Source organism: Ictidomys tridecemlineatus, chromosome 8 (genome assembly GCF_052094955.1).
Source record: "Ictidomys tridecemlineatus isolate mIctTri1 chromosome 8, mIctTri1.hap1, whole genome shotgun sequence".
Taxonomy (NCBI): Eukaryota; Metazoa; Chordata; class Mammalia; order Rodentia; family Sciuridae; genus Ictidomys; species Ictidomys tridecemlineatus.
The window spans coordinates 104,551,159-104,574,387 of NC_135484.1; the positions used below are offsets into that span (position 1 = coordinate 104,551,159).

The following is a 23,229-nucleotide window of genomic DNA, read 5'->3' on the forward strand; positions in this document are numbered from 1 at the left end:
TTTTCTGTTGTCAGAAATGTTCAATATTACTTGCATCTGGACCTCAATCTCTCCAAGTGTACTAGTTAAAACTGAAACGTAAAGTGGAATCTATTAACTGTATTTAGCTTTAAGCTGTAGCTACTAAAGAGATTAGTGAATTTCCCACATGTTAAGATTGTTCCTGACTTTTCCCTTTGTTCTGTGAGTTGCAGGAGACAGCTACCTACCTGGGAAAGGGCTACTACTTAACAAGCTTTTCCCTATGTCCCACTTTCTTCCTCTGAACTCTGAGCTGTCTCTGGTATTCAGCAACAGTAGAGGTAGTTGTAAAAGTTCCTGGGCCTTTTGGATTAGAAGAGTTTTTTCCAAGCTGAGTCTCAGACTCTGATTATTTGTTTCCCATAATAAAATTCTTCTGCAGCATTGGCTGCTCAGGACTACCTGAGCCTGACCACTTTATTCTAAGCCATTCAAAAGGACTCAAGTCGTCTCTTCAGATTTTCTGCTAGTGTCATCTATTTGCCAAGGAGAGCTGAGATGTCTACTGAGATTTTGCACATCCCTCCTTAACCTCACTCTCTTTTGGCATCCACTAATCTTGGCTGCCTGGAGCTTGCAGGCAAGGTCCCTTAGGACGTTGGTAATAACTATGTGCTGTTTTATCTATCCTCATTGCCCATTCTGCACTCCTGATCTCTGTGTAACTGTTCCCCCTCTTTTTCCTTATTACCCGGGTGGGACTCTCCTCCCCTTTTATGCACTGATGATCCTACAACTCAAGCAGAGGTGATCAGAGTCCTACTCATGGTTCATGTATGGGCATATGGAAAGGAAGTCCCCTGTGTCTGGACCTCAGGCAAGAGCTCCCCTAAGCCGTCTTCTTTGCCTGTGGAGCAGCTTGTGTGTTCAATGAAACCAGGAGGATCAGGCAGGGATGGATGATGCAGAAAAAGAGAAAACAAGTCCTGGTGTCATGCCCTTCCATTCTGCAGGTTCTGAGGCCTGGATCCTTTCAGTCATGTGTTTCCCCAGCTTCCTTCCCAGATGTGTGAGTCAATCTGTTTCTTTCCTCCCCTTAGACTGGCTTGAATTGGCTGTCCATCTCTCGCAACCTAAAGAGCCCTCACTAATACAGTCATCCCTTACTAAGTTGGGCCATCATTTCCTGTCCCTTCTGTGAAGAGTCCAATTTTCAGGTAATTGCTTATTACGCTCTTCCAAATCCTTCCCTAGTTGGACCTATTTCTTAGGGTGCCTTTTCTCAGACTCTTCAATCTGTTTGAAAGGGCAGCTAAGATAATCACAGCTGGTACAGGTTTCCTTACAGGAAGGGATCTGCCATTGTTGATCTGAAAAAAAGAGAAATAGTCTGCAGAAAACAGGGGAAAGGGTACCTGTTGCTCCAAGGCAGAAGAGGTAGGGAGAATAGGTAGTGGGGCATTAAAGAAAGGTCTGAGAAATGTAAGATTGCTCAGAGTCACCACATGTTAGGGTATGAACGATGATTGTGTGGATACTGTTCAGGGGCTAGACATTCTGTGGCTTAGCAGCACATATAGATAGCTGGTGGGAGAGAGACCAAACCCAGAAAATCTTCAGAAATATTGAGATCTACTTGCATATGTATGCAGATTTAAGATTCGAAACAATTGAACCAGATAATTACTTGGCAGCCAAATATCAGAAACTTCTCTGATTTTTATTTTATTTATTTATTTACTATGTGTTACTGGGGATGGAACCCAGGGTATCAAATGCTAGACAAGCACTCTTACCCCTGAACTGCATTCCCAGCCCTTTTTATTTTCTTATTTTGAGGCATGGTGTCACTAGTTTCCCAGGCTGACCTCTTACTTGCCTTCCAAGTAGCTGGGATAACAGGCAGGCACTATCATGCCTGACATGATATCTTCTTTTTTTTTTTTTTTAAGACATCTTGTAAAATTTTACTTTAATGATCTTATAATAGGCTATGTCCTGGTATTAGCTTGAATTTGTTTTTAGGGGCAAGTTCTCTAAGACAGTAACTATATCTGTTGATAGGTAAAAGTAAGCTGTTAGGATTAATCCTGTCAGCAGAGAAAAATATAGTATTTACATGACCAATAAATTGTGTGTGTGTGTGTGTGTGTGTGTGTGTGTGTTTCCTGGGACCAAATCCAGGGCCTTGCATGTTCTAGGCAAGCCCTCTACCACTGAGCTATACCCACAGCCCATGATGAACTCAATAGCATCCAGAAACCTAAGGCAAGGAGACACATTTGATTCTTTCCAAAGTGGTACAAAGGTTAACTGACATATCTCATGCTATTGTATTGAAGGTATTGAGATAGAAATTTGGGAATAAGGGAAGAAATCCTGAGTCTCAAAGGAAGTGCCCATGAATCACTGAATTGTAAAAAGTGCCCATGAACAATTGCAGCTCCTGAGCAACATGCCCTGTGCCCCTTGCCCTTGTAACATACAAGTGCAGGAAAAACTGGCAGGAAGTTGTGGAGCTCCACCCTGGCCTCTCATCCAGCCCCTAGCAAACCTCCCCTTGTAAATGTTCACACTCCACACGAGTCCAGTTGCTGCCTCTCCCTTTGGAGGTAGCCCACTTTCTCTATGGAACACACATTCCTTGCTTGGCCCCAAAGGCACCTCTCTTGATATCACCCCCATTGTCCCTTGAATATGTATCTACTTTCCTAAATAAACCTCATTCTGTGTCTTTTGCTGGCGTGTGTCGAAGTTCTTTCCCTTCATATGTGCCACAAACCCAGGTGGTCCTGAGCTGAGTTCCACCTTCTCTCTAGGAACTGCATGGATCCTTCTTCAGAGACTTGGCCTCTCTCCTGACAGTACCGTGTGTCTATTTGCCATTTACATTGTCAAGTACATGTGAACAAGAAGAGGCTAAGAGAGAGGGACTAGAACAGAAGCGCTTTATCCCAGTAAATCTACTGTTGGCTAACACTGGGAAAAACCAATCTGGCTCATGTCCATTGTTTATATACTGTTATGCTGTAAAAATATGCAATCACAAATCCCACCATTATGTACAATTAAGGTGCATCAATAAAAATGAAAAATTAATAATAATAATCATAAAATTTAAAAGTACTGCCCCCTCCAAAAAACCAAACCAAAACAAACAACAACAACAACAAAAAAAACCCAAAACCCACACAAGTCCCTGAAAATTGAATCAAATGAGTATGAACAAATGGTTAAGGATTTCTTTGGAACATACAAAAAGAGAATATTTGGGATCATAAGAATTTCATGAGAATGATCAAAAGAACATATTATCTTTTCTATCCTTAAACCCAGACTTAGCGGGGTTCAGTAATACTTGAACAGGTTAGCTATTTTTATATGCAGTTCTGTTTTTTATTTTATTTATGCCCAAATTTCCAACTCAAGAAAACCACATCCATGGCAAAAGTTTCCTGTTTCTCTAGGAGCTTAACCAAGCCCTGTTTTCCTGATGTCAAGGGACCTTCAGTTGAAGCAACACAGCACAAGAGGAAACGTTTTTGGCATTACATTAACAACCTAAAAATATGGTAATGGTGCTATGCTATACTCCCACTCCCAGACACCTTGGCTCTTTTCCTGTTTTCCTTGTGACTCCCTTTTCTTAAATTTAGGTGTATAACAGTGTGGGAAGCTGGAATCTAGAGGAACCATAGTGACTTCGTTTTCTAGCCAAACGGAGGAAGAGCATGCCTGCTTCCCACGATGCTTCCAGGTGGCCACCTTCCCAGCACCAGGGTAGCTATGAAAGTGGGGGCCACGGAGATTCCAGAGGAGCACCTTGCAGATGTCCAGGCTGACAGCTGGACGCTTCCCGCCAGTGTCCTCCAGGGAAGGCTAGCCTCTGAAATCCCTAGCACTGGCCAACAGAAATAAATTGAATCTACTCCAAAGATGGATCACTTCTCACTTTAGCTAGGGGGCTGGTTTACTGTTAAGTAAATGTGGGAGTTTGGGAGAGTAAAATATCATGCATAAAGACATCTGAGTGGAATAGAATCGGCACAGATGGGCTTTGGAAGCAGCAGACAGCAGTGAGCTCAAATCCAGCTTTCTCCACTTATTAGTGAAAGTATTTATCATTTGTTACAAAGGAGACAAAACATTTTCACAGGATTCTAAATGTTTTAGAATTCCTAAAAATGCCTTTCGTTCACTTCTGGAATCTTAAAGTTCTTGTGCACCCTTACCACTGCAAGATTTTCAGCCTCTAAACTACTCATCACAGTTACTCTCTATACAAACCATTTTGTTAATACATCCTGCCAACTACCATATTTAGAATTTTCTCTTTCCCATGATTAGAAAAATTAGCTCAGTAAGGGCAAAAAGAAAAGACCATGTCATAGATCTATTGGAAAAAAAAAATCCTGAGACTAGTTAAATTGAACAAAGTGTTTTTCAACAAGGAAAAAGTTCTGCAGCCAGGTATCCTTCTGGACTAAAGATGGGTTGGAACACTTCCCCACACACAGTTTGGTGAGCTGTATTTATAACCAGAAAAACAGGAAATGGCCTACAGAGATTGCCTGATTGGGGCAGTTGGGTGTTTGCCTTATTTGGGGCATAATTTGGCAGCCAACAGTCTTGCCTTGACTGAAAGTTTAGTTGTTATGATTGGTTGAGGTTTGCTTGCCTGTTACCAGGTTTTATTTTCTTTTTCTGATTCTTTTTTTCTTGGAGTACTAGGGATCAAACTCAGGGTCTTGTGTATGCTAGGTCAGCCCTCTATAATCTTAGCAACCCTTTTTATTTATTTATTTTTGAGACAGGGTCTCTCTAGTTGCCCAAGCTGGCCTCAAACTCTCCAGTAGCTCCCCCTGCCTCAGTCTCCCCAGTTTTGGGATTATAGGCATGCAATAGCACATCCAGTTTACCAGTGTGTAATATTCTTTGGAGGATACAACTTGCTTTCACATTAAGCTAGGGTGCAGTTTGCTATGTACAGAGGCCACTTTGAGCCACATTCTATCACCCAGGTATGAAGCTTGTTTAGACCAATTTAATTCAATTTAACACTATCTTCTTTAGCATCGAAAAGTACTTCACTATTGGGATTCTACTGACCATTACAGGATGTTTAGCATCTTTGGACCTTCACCCTCAACACCAATAGTACCTGCCAGTCATGGTGACCCCTAAAAATGCCTTTAGAAATTTCTAAAGATCTCCATAACCTTTGTCTGAAAACCACTATCATCATCCATCAGGCCCAAGGTGGCGGTGAAATCTGTGTTTAGTGTATGGTTTTCCCAGCCAACCGGTTCTGCTTGGTGCCATCTATGGAAGGCATGCATTGGGCCTTTTCCTGTGGCACTTGGCTGCCGGGCCATGCAGAATGGCTGCTGGCAGTGTGATCCATCCAGCACGAGAGAAGGAACGCATTGGCCAGTTGTCTTTGCCCGGGACGATAAGGCAGCCACGGCTGGTCGTCTGATAATAAGGAAATTAGTTACAGAGAAATTGAATATCCCTTGGAATCATATCCATTTGCAAAGAACTGCAAAAGGGAAACCAGTCCTTGCAAAGGACACATTGAATTCTTACCCTAATTTCAACTTTAACATCTCTCATCAAGGGGACTATGCAGTGTTTGCTGCTGAACCTGAGCTACAAGTTAGAATTGATATAATGAAGACTAGTTTTCCAGGCCAAGGTTCAATTCCAAAGTTATTTCATATTATGAAAAGAAAGTTTACCAACAAACAATGGGAAACAATCAGAATCAGCTTTAAGGATGAAGGGACTCAGCTGGATATGTTTTATAGGAATTGGGCGCTGAAGGAAACCTTCATAAAAGCTATTGGTGTTGGACTGGGATTTGAATTGCAGTGGTTTAAATTTGATATATCGCCATTAAAATTTCTTCCTCTCCTGGATGGAGAGGAAGAAAAAGAATGGGCATTTGAGGAAAGCAAAATAGATGAACACGATTTTGTTTCCGTAGCTCTTAGGAAACCTAATGGATCTAGACATGAAGATGTTTCATCCCATGATGATTCTATACCAACCCAGAGGTAGTTTACTATTCTCACCTTTAATGATTTAATATCATATGCTATTCCCATGACACCTGAAGATCCTTCTTTTTGGGACTGTTTTAGCTTCACAGAAGAAATTCCAATCCGAAATAGCACAAAGTCATGATATGATTCCCTACATAATAAAGGGAACTGAAAATTGTAATCTTCCATATTCACAGAAAAAAATCAATGCCTGATCAAGTTTTATTTCACAAAACTTTTTTTTTTAACTGAAAACTTTTACTATTCAAAAAGCAGACTTCTGGTATAATATGTTTACCTCTTCCTGTCTGAAATTGCATTGAATTGATTAAAAAAAAGGGCTGGCAGAATTTTACATGTTCATTGTAGAAAAAAATATGAAAAAAGGGAACATTAGGATCCCATATTTCATAGATAAGATAGTATTTAAACCCCGAGTTATCTTTCCAGACTTTTCTTAGCCATTGAATCCATGTTAACTTTTTTTTTAAATGGGAACATACTGTTTTGTAAATTTTTTAAACTGTTTATAATACCTCTGTTACATAAGCTTTTAGTGGTTCTAAAGTACTCTCTTCTATGACTAATATCAGTTAAGATGCTTTTGACTAGAGGTAACATTGTCCAAATGGCTTAAGTAACCAAGGATATTTATTATGTAACATATAATAAATGTCAGAGGTGTCATTAAGGATTTTTTGTGGGGGGTGGCCTCAATTTATTGATTTTGCCTTAGGCTCATCTCATTCCCCAGCATAATGCTGTAACTTCTAGTTTTATATCTTCCTAAAATTGCATCTACAAGGCAGGAAAGACCATTTTTCCTGTAACATTTATTTTATGGTAAGGAAGATTTCTAATAGCCTCCAAACTATTTTCCCTTATTTTTCATCAACTCAGATTTGGTCATGGAGAAAGCTAACATCTGGTATTTTTTGTCTCTGTTAGAAGTAGATTCTGTTGGAAAGGAAAAAGCTAAAGGAGGTTTGGGATTATGGCATTGAGGTGAAGCCCACTGCCTGGCATAAGAAAGATGTGCCATAATGTACTTATTTTCTTTTGTGTTAGGCATTTTGATTGTCTGCATTATGTTACTATAAGTGGTGCAGTGAATGTCCCAGTACATTTTGAGGCACATGCTTAATTATGTCTTCTAAGAAAGTTTATAGAACTGGAGTGACTGACCAAAAGGGCTTAAACATTTTTAGAGCTTTGGTAAGTATTAGCATATTGTTCTTCAAAAAAGCTCTCCAATTTACACTGCCATTTAGTAATGTATGTGTGACCATGACTATCTGTATACTCCCTGGTCAACTGTAGGCATTAGCTTTTATTTTTTTTCCCCCGTATTTAATCTTTGTCAGTTGAACTGAAGAATGTTGTGTCATTTAAAAAAAATTGTGTTTCTTGCATTACAAATGAGGTTGATTAAAAAAAAACATTACTGGTTATTTGTATTCCTTTTTTTATGATCCTATTGTTCATCATATTCAATCTGTTTTTATTTTAGTTAATAGAACTTAATTTAAAATGTGAACATAATATATTAAAATTCCAAGACCATCATATTGATGACAGAATCTACTATATGGTTGTAGTGCATGTCTTTGGAAGTTAGTCTTATTGTTAAATATCAAATAATTCCATTGTTTCTATTGCTAACATTGAAAGTGGTATGTAAACTGTATAAAAATAGGTACTTTTGTTAATTAAAAATCTTGGAATGTTTTATAATATTTTTATTTTATTAAGTATGCTCATTTATTCCAAGCATAATAAGTAAGTAATATGTTTAAAAAGATCAAATAGCATTTATAATACATAAAGTATTGTTATCCCTATCTTGAGTGTAATGGTGATATGAAAAACCATTTGTCTTGTCATTATTATAAAAAAATAATTAATTAATACTAAAAAAAAATGAAAACCACTACCATGTCCAGTAGATGATAAGTATATGTCTCTGTTGCATATAGGATTGTTTTATTAGTTGCAGGAGGAAAATTTCTACACAATGTTTCTTTTTCCAACAAAAAAGCTCAAGAAATTCCTTCATTAGATATTTCTTCAATTCCAATTCCAATTATTAATCCTGTTTGAAAAGATCTTTGTTTTTTATGTTGAAGGTTGCATTGCCTAAGGCAAAGATCTGAAAAAGATATTTGTATGTGGGATGTTTATTTGGGAATGCTTTGGGGATCAATATTTGTGGAAGGAAAATGAAGCAGGTTGAAGCAGAAGGTGAAGTTGGAACGTAGTGTAGTTTCATCAAAGGCCTCAACTAATCCCAGAAGGACCTCTGAAGCTGAGATGGTCCTTCAGACTTGTCCCAAGTTGGAGCAAGAGAGCCAGACTTTAACACTCCCTGTCAACCAGTGATTGGGTGTAAACGGATCGACAGATAGGGCATGACCTGGCATGAGGCAGGTATCATCAGTTGAAGTGGGTACCAAAGAGAGATGAAAGCTGAGGGCTCTATGTGGGCACTGCTCCCAGAAGCTGATGGATTAAGTTCATCAATCCTGAATGGGGACATTGGAGAACATTGGAGGTGTATCATCACAGCATGCATTACAGTATGAATTAACTTACCAGTAGGCAAAGAAGATTCCAAATCACAATGGTTTTAAAAAGTCAGAGGTGAACTACTCTTTTATATAAAATGAATCCAGAGAGAGGTAGACATAACTCTAAATAATATCATGTTTCTCTACTAAGGAAAAATGAAATGGATGTGATGATCTGAACGTTTGTTCCCCACCCCAACTTACATGTTGAAATCCTAACCCTCAAGGTGGTGGTGTTAGGAAGTGAGGCCTTTGGGAAGGGATAGGTCATGGAGGAGGAGCTCTCATGAATGAGATTAATGCTCTTATGAAAGAGACCTGGAGAATTATCTAGTGCCTTCTGCCATGTGAGATTTCAGGGAGACACTTCCATCTACGAAGGAAGCGGAACTCGGCTGTGCTGGCACACTGATCTTGGACTCCCTTGTCCTCTGGAACTGTAAGAAATGAATTTCTGTTGCATATTAGCCACCCAGTAAATGGTTATTTGTTATAGCAGCGTGAACAGAATGAGACAACAGATATTAGAGGGCAATAATATCTAGGAAGCTTTATTAGATACTTTTACACATTACATATTCATTTGTCAATGGGTATTTAGGCGAATTCCATACCTTGACTATTGTAAATAATGCCACAATGAGCTCAGGAGAGCAGATATTTTTTTGACATACTAATTTCATTTTCTTTGCATATGTACTCAGTGCTGGAATTGCTGGATCATATGACAGTCAAAAAAAATTTTTTTAGAACCTTCACGCTTTTTCCATAATGGTTGTATTAATTTACAGTCTCACCAGTAGTGTTCAAGAGTTCTGTTTTCTCTGTATCCTTGAAAACACTTATCTTTTGTCTGTTGATAATCGACATTCTAATGGATGTGAAGTGATATGTCATTGTGGTTTTAATTTGCATTTCCCTCATGATTAGTGATGTCGTGCATTTTTTTAATATACCCATTGGCTATTTTCATGTCTTCTTTTGAGAAGTATTTGTTTAAATCTTTTGCCCATTTAAAAATTATGATTACTTATTTTCTTACTATTGAGTTGAGTTCCTTATATATTTCGTACATTAACCTCTTATTAGATGTATGGTTTGCAGATATATATGTGTGTATATATTTATTCCATAGTGTTTCTTCACTCTATTGATTGTTTCCTTGGCTGTGCAAAAACCCTTTAGCTTTATGCAATTCCATTTGTCGATTTTGCTTTCCAATTAATTCTTTAATTTTTTTTTAAGTTGTAGATGGACACAATAACTTTATTTTATTTATTTCTTTTATGTGGTACTGAGGATCAAACCTTGTGCCTCACACATGCTAGGCAAGTGCTCTACTACTGAGCTATAACCACAGACCTTCAATCAATTCTTAAATTGTGGCTTTGTTTGATGGTTCATAATCTCAATAGGTCTAAAACCACATCTGTTTTACTTATGCCTGCATCTTCAGAACTTTATTCAGGGCCTGATATGTAGCAAGAACTCAGTTAATATTATTTGAAAGAAGGAATAAATAGAAGCATACATATACATTAGGCATTTAATTTAAAAAAACACTAATAGCCCAAATTCATCAATTGATTAGTAGGGACTTATTGTTACACAGCTATCATCTCTTAATCCTTAACAGCAATTCCAAGAGGTAAGAACTTTTGCTGTCCTATTTTATATTGAGAAAACTACAGCTCAAAGAGATTAGTAACTTTCCCATTATCACTCTGCTGATATTTTTTTCTTGCTTTATGTCTCTGCCTAGAACTACTGAAAGTTCTAGGCAGAGACATAAAGAATAGATATCTTACCTTATTCTTTTTTGAGGGGTGGATTGGAGATTGAACTCACGGGCACTCGACCACTGAGCCACATCCCCAGCTCTATTTTGTATTTTATTTAGACTCACTGAGTTGCTTAGCACCTTGCTTTTGCTGAGGCTGGCTTTGAACTCACAATCCTCCTGCCACAGCCTCTCAAGCCACTGGGATTACAGGCATGAACCACCATACCCGGATTCTTATCTTATTCTTGACCTTAGATCAAAACTATTCAGAATTTTACCATTATATAAGAAATCAGTTGTAGTTCTATTCTTCATTTACCAACAGATTTTTTTCCACTGAATGGTGTTGAATTTATCGAATTGTTTCCACATCTATCAGGCTGATCATTTAGTTTTTCTTTTGTCAGCTTGCTAATATGATAAATCACACTTATTGCTTTTCAATATTAAGCTAAACTTGCATTCCTGAGATAAACCTCATTTGGTCATAGTGTATTATCCTTTGTTTTTTTTTCATTGCTGTATATACTAAAATTTTGTTAAATATTTTTACACCTTGTTTGTAAAAAATACTAGTCTGTAGTTTGCTTTTCAGCAGTGGGGATTGAAGCCAGAGGTGCTTAACCTCTGTGCTATATCCCCAGAAGTCTTTTTACCTTTTATTTTGAGACAGAGTCTTGCTAAGTTGGTGAGGGTCTTACCAAGTTGCTGAGGCTGGTTTTGCACATGTGATCCTCCTGCCTCTGGAATTGCTGGGACTACAGGTGTGAGCCACTCTGCCCAGCTGGTTTTCTTTTCTTGTAATGTCTGTTTCTTGTGTTGGCATCAATAAATTGATGGCCTCAGAATAATAGGAAGTTTTAGTACATGGTCAGTTGGCTCCATTGTTTATGGGTCTGTGGTGAGGCAGAACATTATGGCAGAAGAGCATAGTAGAGGAAAGCTGCCCATCTCATGACAGCCAGGAAGCAGAGAGGGAGCATGAGGAAGGGCCCATGGACAAGATATACCCTTCCAGGGTCCATCTCCAGTGACCTACTTCCTCTAACAAGGTCCTACCTCCTACAGTTTCTACCAATAATGCCATCAAATTATTAGCCACTAATGAGGTCAGAGAGCTCAGGATCCTATCATTTCTCCTAATCCCTGCCTCTCAACATTGCTGCACAAAGGATCAAGCCTTCAGCACATAAACCTTTGGGAGATATTTCATATCCAAACCATAACAGTATCTTCCAAGGAATTTTTCCATTTTATCGTTGTCATAAAAGCATATAACTTTTCCTTTGTTGTTCTTTAAAAATCCGTAGGATCTATTATATTTTACTCTTAGCTTTTTGACATAATTTGTATTTTTGGATCTTTAGAGTACAGTAAAATTGAAGTGTACTTCTCAAAGAGCTATCTTTTTGTCCCAATTTTTCTCCATTGTTTTCTATCTTATTGTTTCTTATCTTCATTGTTTACTTTCTTCTGTTTTTTTTTGGGGGGGGGGAATAGTTACTTGTTCTTTTGTATCCAGTCTCTTAAGCAAGGTTTTTATTTTATTTTTCTAATGTAGATTTTTAGCTAGAAAATTTTCTCCTAACATTAGTTCAGTTTTATCCCACAAATTTTGACAGATTGTTTTCTCTTTGATTTGCTTTATTGTATTCTAATTTTTATTGTGACTTATTCTTTGATCCATGGTTATTTCGAAATGTGTTGTCTAGTTTCTAAATAATTGGAAACTTTGCAGATATCTTTCTCTCATTAACTTCAAGTTAAATCTCATAATGGTCAGAGAACATACTTTGCATGGTTTCCATTTTTTAAATTTGTAGAGATTTGTTGTATAATCCATGACATAGTCTATTTTGGTGAACATTCCAAGTGCACTTGAAAAGAAAGCATAAAATCTTGCTGATTTTATTTCCATTTGTTTTTGTTTCATCAGTTATTAACATGAGGGTGTTAAAATCTCCAGCTCATAATAATGCATTTGTCTATTTCTCTTTTACTGTTTCTTCCATTTTTATTTATAAGTTATTACATGCATGCATATTTAAACTGTTATCTTCTCTTCATAAATTGAAACTTTCATTTTTATAAAATAAACTTCTTTATGTTTGGTGATAGTTATTATTCTGAAATATTTTTCTGATATCAATGTAGTCACCCTAGTTTGCTTTAAATTTATGTATGGATCTTTTAAAATCTTCTTAACCTATCTGTGTATTTATATTTAAAGTTTCCTATATACAACATGTGTGTGTGTGTGTGTGTGTGTGTGTGTGTATTTTAATCCAACTTGTTTTTTAGTTGGAATGTTGAATCCTTTTATTTAGGGAGAATTTTTTATATGTGGGGTTTATATTCACCATACTGCAAGTTATTTTCTAATTGTCCCATCTGTTTTTGTTCTATTTAATTTTCTTTTCCTGCCTTGTTTTGGACTAATTGAATATTGTTTTTTAGCATTCTGTTTTATTTCCATTTTTGGTTTAAGTTTATTTGTTTTAGGTTATTTTTTTAAGATTTAGAGTAAACATTTTTAAGTTATTACAATCTATCTTCAAATATTATACCATTTTAAATGTTGTGTAAGAATTTTCATGCTTTTTCAATGTAATTTACCTCTATATGTTATGAACTATACATTATAATTGTAAAATTTAAAATACACATTTTCATTCTACAATTTATAATGTATGCAGCAAATATCAGTATAGGTTTACAGATTCTATATTATTCAGCTATGGCATAAATTATTATTTACAATTGTAATATGCAAGAAGTAATATATCATTATTTTAAGTAATCTCTTTAACATTGAAAATTGAGAAAAAGTCTTTATATTCATTCATATACTTATGACATCTGATGCTCTCCATTCATTTATTTCAATTTGGATTTCCATCTGGAGTAATTTTCTTCTGCCTGAAATGATTCTACTTCTTGTATTGCTAGTATTTTAGAAAATAAATTCTTTCAGCTTTTGTGTGGGTAAAAATGTCTTTGAACATTTATATAAAAGCTTTATTTCTTCTCATCTTTTGAAATATATGTTTTGTGTATATGGAATTCTAAATTCACAAGAGTTTTTTTCTTTGTAAAATTTAAAAGGGTTGCTCAACAGTCCCATGAGTAATTGGCCATTTTGACTGGAATAGTCATTGAAGCTCATAACTAATGTCTGATAGAAATTATCAGGTAAATATCCTGCCTTTCTCCTCAGTTGGGACAACTCTGTGGCCTGGTCTGCATCATTTTCCAGAATTTTCTAACAAGATGAACTCTAGTTATCCACATCAGCACTTGTTCATTGGATTGTCCTCTGTTCTCTTCTTTTCCCTATCATATTTCCTCATTTCTCTCTGGAGTTTCCTGGCATCACTTCCTCAATTAACTACTTGCACCCAAATCCTTTTTCAGGGTCTACTTCTTGGAGAAACCACATCAAGATAATAACAGACAAAAATTATCCTGGTAGTACACATATGCCTGAAATTTGAGAAGGAATGAAATAATAAAAGATGACTTGAAGCATGTAATTAACCTTGATAACAGAAAGCTCAAAGAACCTGGTATTAATATATGTGCTGAATATTCTCTGCTGTGATATGTTAACTGATGACATATAGTAAGGTTGGATGAGGTTGACTTGACTCAACAATAATTTATGAAGTGAATACCACATATGTACCCTGGCATCTCTACAACTGTCATACTGTTGACCATAAATTCCTTTACACTCTGACCTCTTGGGTTTATTTCTCCTCTCCTTCTTCATAGATGTCATGGAAATCTGTTTCTTATACCTTACAACCCTGTTGAGTAGTGATTGTTCCTTAACTGTTTTTCTCTAAACTGAATCTGAAAAAGGTGTTTTTGTTTCCGTTATTCTTCTGTGATGCTTCTATATTATCACCACCCTAGCATCTACCTTGTTATGTATCATCTTTCCCTCTTGAAATCCACATATCAGGTCATTGCTTTCTTTTCAACCTCCCTTCCATCATCTATCAACTTCTAAATAATTCTTCCACATTCCTGAAGGGCTTGACCATAGCCTCCTTCTGGAAAACTCATTTTACCCTTGGAATCTGTGAACTGAACTTTTCTTTTTATCCCTCATCTTAGTTCTTTCTCAATGCTCCTGCTGTCTCTTATGCTTCTAGCCTATTAAAGGCAGGTATTTTGCAGGGTCCTTAATGCAGCCCTGTGTCTTTTTTATGTGTGTGGTGCTGGGGCTTGAACCCAGGGTCTTAAGCATGCTAGGAAAACATTCTACCACTGAGCCTCAAGAACAGCCCTTTGCTTTATCCCTCTCCCTTCTTTCCTGGGGACCTTCACATTTTAAATGAATATTACTTTTTCAGATCTGTATATGTTAGTCTACTTTTGGTAGCTGTGACCAAAATATCTGATAAGAACAACTTAGAGGAGGAAAGCTTTATGGGTCAATGCCATCGTGCTGGGCCCACAGTGAGGTAGAACATCACAGCAGAAGGGCACTGTGGAAGCCAGGTATGGTGGTGCACACCTATAATCCCAGTGACTTGGGAGATGAGAATTGCAAGTTTGAAATCAGCCTTAGCAACTTATTAAGGCCCTAGCAACTTACTGAGACCTTGTCTCAAAATAAAAAAGACTGGGGATGTGGCTCAGTGGTTAAGCGTCCCTGTGTTCATCCCTCTTAAAAAAAAAAAAAAAAAGACCAGCACAGTGGAGTACTGGTCCATTCATGACAACCAGAAAGCACATATAGCCAAGGAATGGACTGCAGGGAAGATGGAACCTTCTAGGGAACACTCCCAGAGACCCACCTCCTCCAGCCATGACCCACCTGCCAACAGTTACCACCCAATCTGTCCATTCACACTAGGATGAATCAATTAAGTTACAACCCTCACAATCCAGTAATTTTACCTCTGAAAATCCCTGCATTAACACAGGAGCTTTGGGAGGGCACTTCCTATGCAAACCATAACATTGTCCTTAAGGAAAATTACTCTGCGGGTGTTTGGAAGAAACATTAATCTGAGGATATACTAAAGCTAATGTCACCCCTACAATCTCTTCAAACTTATTCCCAATATTGCCTTCAGAAAACTCCTTGAAAAACACAGCCTTAATCAAGTTTAATGGCCATCTTTGGTTTTTCATTGCCTATATGATACTGACCCAGTTTTCTGAATTTAAAATAGAAGACTGCATCTGCTATTTAACTCTTACACGTTGTAGAGAATATGTCTATCATTTATCCAATCAACTCAACAAACACTTTTTTCCTGCTTCTTATTTTCCAGGCTTAGTTCTAAGTGCTAGAAAGTCATTAATGAACACAGGAGACCAATTCCTCTTTCCCCAAAGATCTCATTAGAACATGGGTGGAGTAGACACACAAAGAACAACAGAGATAATGAATAAATATATATATGTATTAAAAGGTAATAAATAATAAGCAAAAAAAATGCATGATGAATGAAGAGCAGAGTCAGATGAAGTAAAGTGCTAGGAAGTGGATATGTGTAATGGGCAGTGGGGTGAGGTAGACAGCAAAGATTGGGAGATCAGAGAGTCACATGGATAGCTGATTAAGATTGCAAAGGGAGGGCTGGGGTTGTAGGTCAATGGTAGAATGCTTGCCTAGCATGACTGAGGCAGTGGGTTCAATTCTCAGCACCACATATAAATAAATAAAAATAAAATAAAACCCTTTAGGTATGAAAAGTATTTAAAATATATTATACTTTGAATAATATATTTATTTATTTCAGTATTTATTATGACAGGGGTCAACTGAGGGCAAATTGTAAAGTATTCTAAGTTCAGGCTGACACCACCACATGCAGGTAACTCAAGTTTCTTACTTCCTATCTGTTGCCCCTGGGCATATTTTTATTCTCAGTTTCCTTATTTGAAAAATAAGAGAGATAATATTTTTACATCCCTGACAAGTGCGAGGATAAACTGGAGTTAATATGAGCAATGCTTGAGCAGAGAGGCAACCATAAATGTTAGTGTTGGAGACTGCAGGTTGTCTCCTCTTGTGTCCTCCACTTGGGAAGATCACTGAAAACTCTATTCATAGGAAGGCCTGGTGGAAAGGATAGATGTGGAGCATTTGAGGAATAAAAGAAAGGCTGATGTTGGCAGATAGTGCATCAAGAAAAAGGATGGATAGGACAGGAGGTTGGAAAGGTGGTAGGGCCCACAAGGAGGAAAAGAACTTCAACCAAAGTGGTGAGGTTTGATTGTAGTACTTTCAGTCTACTGCAGTTGGTAAAGGAGACTCAAAAGAAGGACGCTTGTCCTCAAGCAGCCCTGTGATAAAGTTACAGAGCAGGGTCTGTGAACACAGGGTGTGAGACACCAATGCTAAGTGCCAAATATTTGACAGCAGCAGTATCCAGTTTTTAGAGGAGAAAGCGGTTGGGTGCTGATGACATAACCATGTTCTGAGGGTCAGAAGGCCTTGTTTCTCTTCGATGCTCACTCACCAACCAGCTGCCAGACCTTAAACAAGTTGCTCTGCCATTCTGGGCCTGCGAACTCATCTTGGAAATTCAGATGAGATAACTTTTCTAACCTTCCCATTGCTTTATAGTTGTACAGGATAAATTACTTATGGTTCCAGTGGTACAGTAGGTATTTGAGAAGAATGTAGGATGTAAATTCAGTATCCAATTCCAAATTCAAACTATCTAAAAAATTTGAAGACCTCCTTCCAAAGAAGCGACACTCTAAGCAAATTAGTTTACTAGAACTGCCATAACACATTATCACCACCTTTGTGGTTTAATGCAACAGAAATACATTCTCTCATGGTTTTAGAGGCCAGAAGATTAAAACCAAGGTGTCACCATGTGTGTGTTCCTTCTGAAGGATCTAAGGGAGAATTTTTCTTTACTTCTTTCAGTTTTTGTTAGTTCCTGGAGTTCTTGTGGCAGTGTAACTCTATTCTCTGCCTCTGTCATTACATGGCTTTTTCTTCTTTTCCATATCTTCTGTCTCTATTAAGGACATTTGTCATTGGATTTAGGGCCCATCAAGATAATCCAGGGTGATCTCATCTCAAAGTTCTCAAAGTCATTAGTTTAATTACATTTATAGAGACCCATTTTTCCCCTATTCACAAGATTCAGGGGTTAGGACATGAACATATATTTTGGGGGACCACTATTTAACCCACTGCATATGGTTATAAAGGCAAATGTCCAAGCTTTTGTATATAGATCAGATATGCTAGCATTCACAAAGAAAGACCTCTGATGTGAAATGTAATGCTGCCTATAGGGGAGTGTGGGAATTTGGAAAGTTTTAATGATTGCAGTTACTGCTGGAAGAGTGGGGTCTGAGATGCTCCTTGCCTTGCCCTGTGTGGGACAATCTTGCATGAGAAGGACCATCCTTTCCAATGTTGTCCTCAGCTTGCATTTGTCTCTAAGGACATTTGCGTAGGTGAAAAACCTGTTTATATTTATTGGGGATGAGACATGTCTTCATTTTATAAACAAACAAGAGTTTGTATCATCGTGAATTTCATTACAGGTTAGTGAAAGGGACCTCACAAAATATTATTATAAAAAGCGAGTGTTGGCTTTAGAAGAATAGAAACTCGAAGAGGAAAAAAAAATCCCCCTAATGTATTTTTCTCAGATCTTCATTTAAGCAAGTTATCTAGGAGGTAGCATATTATGATCTTAGTGGCTCCTGGCAGTGTTTTGTATTTTCTAGAGCTCCTGGGATTGGACCTGGGATCCTATTCAGTGAGATCTCTTTTTCCCAGTCCTGTTGGGTAGCTTACTTTCAGTAAGTAACCTTTCTGAAAATTAATTTTCTTGTCTGGGAAATAGAAGAATGTCATATATCCAATGATTGTTGCCTAAGTCTACATCCCACAAATAAATCATGAGGATATACCTAAACACTAACTGGATACTAGGAAATAGGAGCCCACTGTACAGGAATAAAGCTCACCAAGGTTGGTGCTCTCTCTGTTGCACTATCCACCAGTGTAGGTGCTTGGTGATAAGAAGGTGGAGGAGGATAATAGCCCACACTTCAAAGCTGAGGCTCTGATGGTGCTCCTCTAATTAACTTCATTAATGAGAGGCTGTGTCCCATGCTTTTAACATCTGTTCTCCTACTCTCAGATTGAGTGTCAAAGCAATATCGTTTGAAAGAATTGGAAGGAGAATGCAAGGGAATGAAAACCTGAAATATGCAAGTCCTGGTGTATGATGGCCTTTGGAGCAATTCCTATTACAGCCTAAATAAAACGCTCTATATAATCTAGCCTTCATGTCCTCCCACCCAGCCCCCTCTGTTCTCATTATCTTGTTCTGGTCCTGGAAGTGCCAATCACGCTCCACTGACTTTGTTCCCACAGGGAGCTTTCTTCTCCCATATTTTCTAATTTCTGACAATGTACTCAGTGACTAATCAAAATGTTCCTTCCCTTTGTCTTGTCACTTATCTAAAAATTTATCATTCCTCTGATGAGATGCTACATAAGTTCAAGTTATAACCAACCCTCTGAGTTCCTCATCCCTTTCTTAGTTATTCCCATAAGAAAGCAGGACACCCATGCTAATAAACTTCAGTTTTGTCTTCCTCTTGTGAATCTGTCTTTTGTCAGTCCAATTTTCAAGGCTCCAACCAGAGAATTTATGAGAGTAGTAGGAAAATACCTTCCATTTCCCCACCCCAGCATAATTACTAGTTACTGGTGTATAAATAGAAGTCAATGAGGGTAGGGATCTTGCCTGTCTTGCTTAGCTCTGTATCTTCAGGGTTTTGAACAGTGCTTACTATGGTTGGGATTCAATAAATGTTTTGAAACATTCAGTGAATGAAAGAAGTAATTTTGCTGATGGAAAGAGGGAAGGGGGAACTCTGGGAAGTGATTCAGGTGATATTTCCCACATACATGTCTCTCCTTCTCATTTCTATTATTGCCAGAATAGTCCAGGGCTCTACCACTGCATCAGGGAGAGAGCATTGACAACGGCATTCCAGGCTTTAGGGAGCTTATGATCTGAGCTTCTTCCTTGCCAACTATGTTGCTGTAAGTGCTTCACTCCACCGAGCTGCATCTTAGCCTAGGAGGCTCGCTGGAATTTCAGTTATGAAGATGGAATTGAAACCAGAAGCAGCAGGTCTGGATGGAGTTTCCATCTTTTATTTTCCATTCTGTTTATCCTTCTCTTTCAGAGTGCCTGGAGGATGACAGATGGGCGTCACTTAATTACCTCACCAGATAGGAAGTAAGAGGGACAAAAACACGGTTCTGATCCATAGTCAGGCAAAGTGGCATGTACTGTTCCCTCCACCTACTCATGTCAGCTGTGCTCTGCCACTCTGAGTAGGCTCATGGGATCCTCGACCCAACAAAACCAATTAATAACATAGTCTGGAATTTGTCGTATAGTCACTTTCTTGGCCTCACCTGTCCATTAAGATGATAGAAATTGAATCTGATTTCCCCACATTTGGACATAAGCATTGGATGCAGGAATCTGAAGATCTGGGTCAAGTCCAGGTCAATCATATTTTTTTCTATTTGTGATTCTTGACTTTCTAGAGTCTTGGTTTTCCATCTCTAAAGTGATCACACTCTTGTGTTCCCATACAGATGGAGTGTGGTTATCTCTAGTAAGCCCAGTACTCCTGTGATCACTTGAAGAACACCTTTCTTCACACATGGACTGTAATCTCCACAAGGACCAGGACTGTCCATCTGTCTGGCTGAATCCTCGAGTTGGAGTAGAACTCAGGTTGAGTGTGTTGCATCCTGTGGAGGCTCAATAAACACTACTCAAATCAACGAAGAAATGAAATATGTGTTACCTCACTTTCCTGAGGAGGCTGAAGTCAAAATGCTTCAGAGTCAATGCACATGGATGAAAATGACATCTCTGACTTCCTTGACCTTCCAGAAACTCAGGACTGTGCTTGACAAGGAAGTCAGAGAATAGCTGGTACTGTGACATCACACCATTCCTTTCCACATGAGTTGTCACTATGCCACATGCAAAGTGTATGTGTACTATCCATTCTCCTGGATCCCTGGGTGTTCTGTGAATGCTTCTCTCACTGGGAAGGGCTTCCTGGTTTACCTTTATATGTTCCCCAAAGCTAGTGTACTTTTTTTTTTTTTGCAGCAATGCAAATGTAAAGTCATCTTCACAGTGAAGATCACATTATCTACCTGAAGAGGAGCACCAAATTGCTTAGGCCTGAAAAGTCTGGGCTGGGAGAAAGCATTCATAGAACCCTTTAGATAATTTGTACTTTCTAGAAAAGTACTGAAATATACCCCTAGATATGCAGCTGTAGAACTAGCATTATCTCAGAGAGGTCATTACAGTACTTGTGATGAGGCAGTGGAACAGAGTGCAAGGCTCTTCTTCCTATTTGTTTTGAGTAGGTCTGGTCTTGGTCCTCTGTTTGCCCAGTTGACCTGAGAAATGGGTGTGTGAGCACCACACCTTCCCACAAGACTCTAACTTTGACGTCAGCAAAAGCTTCATTAGCTGCTGTTTGTCTAACCAAAGAGAACAGAGGGTGGAAAGTATCTTAATTATCTGTCTGCCCACATGCCAGGTGCCACTCGCCCAACATCCAAACCGAGATTGGCATCAATAGAACTGCCAAACAAGAAACACAGAACAGTGGAAGGAAAAGGCAGACGAGGAACCCAAGACTGCTGATTGAGCAGAGCTCACTGCTGTGTGTTGGGCAGGAGTGGCAGAGACACTGCATGCCTGGGATGTGGCAGACTCAGGCTCATACTCCAACTCCTCAGCTGAGGGTCTTTTTGCAAATTGATTAAGTGCCTGAGTCTTATTTCCAACATTAGGATAGGGACAATAAAACAAAGCTTTTAGCATTGTTGGAAGGATGAGAGACATCTATATAAATCATAGGCCTCACTGGACCCTCAAAAACTGACACGAGCGTCGGGTGCAGTGATACGTGACGGTATCCAAGCAGCTTGGGAGGCAGAGGCAGGAGGATTCCAAGTTCAAAGTCAGCCTCAGCAATTTAGGGAGGCCCTAAGCAACTTAGTGAGACCCTGTCTCAAAATAAAAACAAAAGGGACTGGGGATGTGGCTTAATGGTTAACTCCCCCCTCACCCCCCTACTTCCTCCCTGGGTTCAATTCCTGGTACCAAAAAACAAAAATGAACAAACAAAAACCTAAGATGAGAAAAAGAGCAACGCTTAATAACACCTATGTAAGCCCAGGCGGAAGAAAATAATCCATTTTTTACTTTATATGCTAAAAGAAACCACTGTCTACTACACTGACTAATAACAGATTTTGAAGATGAAATTTTGCTTGAGAAAGTAGCCCCTTGTTTCCCCTACCCATGGGTTTCATTCTATTTGGTTTTGCTTTTCTCCTGAAGCTTCTTGTAACCACACCCTTGGCTATAGCTGAGGTCACTGGAAAAGAAATGAAATGCAAATATGCGTTGTGCCTATGGGTTTTCCTTCCATCCCAGGCACACGCTGATGTCACACTCCAAGGCTCATGGCAGCTTGCAGAGGGATGCCCTAGAACCAGAATGACAACACTAGCACTTGGATTTTCCCCCCTGGATTGCTCCTCACCCCAGTATCCACCAGGCTTCTGTTTGGTGGAAACCAGAAAAGCACATAAGGTTCTCTGGAGCAGGCAGTGAAGGTGCAGGCATCAGGCAATCCAAGTTGGTGTGACTGTCTTTTAGGCAGAGTGTTGAGGGTGATTAGCATAGAACCCAGAACAGGTAAAAATAGGACTTTTACCAAAACCATGAATGGAGAACCCCAATACACAGGGAAAGAATTGAAAAGAAAAAGAGAAAGAGGGAGGGTTAGCTAGTAGATTAGCCAAGGTCTCATCCCATGTATTAGCTGTTAACTTTGGTCATGTTACAGAGGGATACCCTAGAGTCAGAGTTGCCTAACCTAAGCCTTATTTTTCCACAGCTATAAAATGGGGATAATGAACACCTACCTCAAAACTTATTATCCTGATTAAATAACCCAGTATTGGTGAAGCTCCTTGTAGATCACCCCGTACTTAATGAGTATTTAAAAATATAATTTGCTTTCTGCAAATCTTCTTTTTCATTTAGCACACTGGAGCTGTGGTCAATTGTGTGCATTTCTTCTCCACTTCATGATCAAGGACTTCATGTTGGTAGTCTTGATTCACACCATGGAAATTGGCAAATTATACAAGCCAAGGCTTCCTCAGTATTCTTCCACTCAAAAAGCTGATTTTTTAAATATTAATCAGTATACTAGTAAGAATTGGTCAGATAATTTGACGTCTTTGATCCTCAGTTTCCTCAACTTTAAATAAAGGAAAACAAAACAAATTCTTTCTATTTCACAGAAATTTTGTGTCAACTAAAAAATGAAAAATAGAACCTGACTGAGAGTATTAATGATTCATATTAATGTTAGCTAGAAAAGGTATCAGTGATACTTCTTCCTGGGAAATGCACTCAACACATTCAGTTTTTCTGAATACCCTGGGGAAGGTAGAAGATCATAAAGGTAGACATCTCAACCAAATTCACTCAGCCAGCATATGTGTCTGAGGCCCTATGCTAGATGCCAATGATAAACCATTAGTGAAGATGGAGCCTCTGCTTTAGGGGGCTTATTACCAAGGGGGAGAAAGCTAGCAAACCAGAATACAGAGACTATTAAGTCTTGAAATGTTGGTTAGCCCAAACTGACATATACTATAAATGTAAAACTCATACCAGATTTTTGAAAATTTAGCATTAAAGAAATAAAATAGGCAATCTCATTACTAATTGTATTATATTACATTAAGAAGAGCTTGACATAGGCAACACAATTTTGAAACATATTCTCGTCT

At 38.4% G+C, this 23,229-nt stretch overlaps 1 pseudogene; it reads left to right on the plus strand.

Annotated features, from left to right (window-relative positions):
* The first annotated feature begins 5,246 nt into the window (after positions 1-5,246).
* On the plus strand, positions 5,247-6,150 carry LOC101969727 (L-aminoadipate-semialdehyde dehydrogenase-phosphopantetheinyl transferase pseudogene; annotated as a pseudogene).
* Positions 6,151-23,229: the final 17,079 nt, after the last annotated feature.